This window comes from Babylonia areolata, chromosome 22 (genome assembly GCF_041734735.1).
Source record: "Babylonia areolata isolate BAREFJ2019XMU chromosome 22, ASM4173473v1, whole genome shotgun sequence".
Classification (NCBI taxonomy): domain Eukaryota; kingdom Metazoa; phylum Mollusca; class Gastropoda; order Neogastropoda; family Buccinidae; genus Babylonia; species Babylonia areolata.
Genome location: NC_134897.1, coordinates 15,967,033 through 15,969,532, shown reverse-complemented (window position 1 = coordinate 15,969,532; position 2,500 = coordinate 15,967,033).

Here is a 2,500-nt window from a genome sequence, read left to right as displayed (position 1 = left end):
TATATAATGTGTGTTGGAACAACATCATCTTCATCACCATCATCTCCACTGACCATTGACCATTGACGAACCACAACACACCAACAATACATCACCCTTGCGATATTCTTTATCGCCGCTTCTCCATCATCATCATCATCATCATCATCGTCTTCACCATGATCATTACTCAAATTCCCCTCAACCATTCAAAAACCACGGCGCAAAACAGAAACCAACACACCATTGACGAATCAGAGTACATCAGCAATACATCACCCTTGCGATATTCTTCATCGCCGCTTCTCCATCATCATCATCATCATCATCATCATCATCATCGTCGTCACCAACATCACCACTCAGATTCCCCTCAACCATTCACACACAAACCACAACGCAGAACAGAAACCAACGCACCGTCCGTACTGAATGCCTTCATCCTCCAGTCTGGTTCGTGGTGACTCTCTCTCTCTCTCTCTTCCCCTCCCCCCTCCTCCGCGCCCGCCCACCCCCCTCCTCCCCCCTTCCCCTCCACGTCCTGCCTTCTAACCAGCACGGATCAGGGTCCTCCTTTGGGTCCGTCCCATCTGGCTGCAGGGCAGGTGCTTCGTGCTCATCACCCGTGACGCCGGGTTATCTCTGAACCTGGTCAGTGACCCGAGGCCTGTGAACCGAGGTGTTATCGCGCTACACACTGTTAGTGCAAGTAGGTAGGGGAGGTATGGAAGGAAGGCCGGCCGATGTGGCCTGTCCTCGACAGGTCGTTCAGTAGGAAGCTGCCAATACTGTGTCCGTGAGCGTGTTGAGATTCCCGCTAACCCCCCCCCTCCTCACCCCCACCCCCCCCTCCCTCACCGCCCCCCACCCCCCACCCCCCCACACACACACCTGCCCCCTCCCCCCCTTTCTCCTAAGTTGGACTGGAAAATCAAACTGAGCGTTTGCTGTCCCCTAAGAAGTAACATCATATGGTGGGTTTGTTTTTTTTGCACTTCACTCAAGTCTTATGTTAGGGAGGGAGATGGCAGAATGGTTAAGACGGTCAGCTACCAACACAGTGTCCGTGAGGGTGTTAGGTTCCATTCCCACTCTCGCCCTGTCTCCAAAAGTTGGACTGGAAAATCAGACATGACCGTGCAGTCATTTGCATGAGAAGATGAACGGAGGGCCTGCGCTGTGTGCAGCACGCACTTGGGGCACTGAAAAAGAACCCTTTGTCAAAAAGAGTGTAGTCCTCTTGGCAGACGGGCGCAATAGCCGAGTGGTTAAAGCGTTGGACTGTCAATCTGAGGGTCCCGGGTTCGAATCACGGTGACGGCGCCTGGTGGGTAAAGGGTGGAGATTTTTACGATCTCCCAGGTCAACATATGTGCAGACCTGCTAGTGCCTGAACCCCCATCGTGCGTATATGCAAGCAGAATATCAAATACGCACGTTAAAGATCCTGTAATCCATGTCAGCGTTCGGTGGGTTATGGAAACAAGAACATACCCAGCATGCACACCCCCGAAAACGGAGTATGGCTTCCTACATGGCGGGGTAAAAACGGTCATACACGTAAAAGCCCACTCGTGTGTATACGAGTGAACGCAGAAGAAGAAGAAGAAGTCCTCTTGGCAAAATTCTGTAAGAAATCCCCGCTATGCTCGGCACACAAGTATATGAACTGACGTGCAGTCAAGGCCTGACTAAAGCGTGTTGGGTTGTGCTACTGTCAGACGTCTGCTTAGCAGATGTGGTGTAGCGTGTATGGATTTGTTTGGAGGCAGTGACGTCTCCTTGAGAAACTGAAACTGTTAAGGCGTTGGTGGGAGTTCATCACACACTGCTCTTCTCCATTTTTATGTACTGAGATTTTGTTGTTGTTGATGATGTTCTGTTACTTATTACGAAGATATTTTCATCTGGGGTTACACAATACTTTATATGAAAATGTCACCATACAAAAACGATGAATTAGACTGGGCAACCACAAAGTCTTACATTAAGTCCTGTTTATGATGTACGTTGTCTACATACAGAGCAGCAAAGCTAGTAAGTAGAAATTGTAAAGCAGGCACGTGGTAGAGAGGTGACAATGGGATATCAGTGCAAAAAGAAATTGGGCTCTGTGTGTGTGTGTGTGTGTGTGTGTGTGTATGAGTGTGCGCATGTGTGTGTACTGATGAGTGTGAGCATGTGTGTGTGTGTGTGTGTGTGTGCGTGTGTGTGTATGAGTGTGCGCATATGTGTTTGTGTGTGTGTGTGTGTGTGCGTGTTTGTGTGTGTGTGTGTGTGTGTGTGGGTGTGTGTGTTTTGCGCCAAGTTGGATTTACATGAACTCTATACCTCCACTGCCTCACTATCCCCTTCCCTGTCTCCCAGCATGGTTCACGGGGTATACGTATGCATATGAAATCAGAACAAAAACCTGGATTGGCAATAACAACAACAAACAGCGGTTGTTCACTTATTATTTCCACTGGTGATTAGTGGAGTGACGGCCTAGCGGTAACGCGTCCCGCTTAGGAAGCGAGAG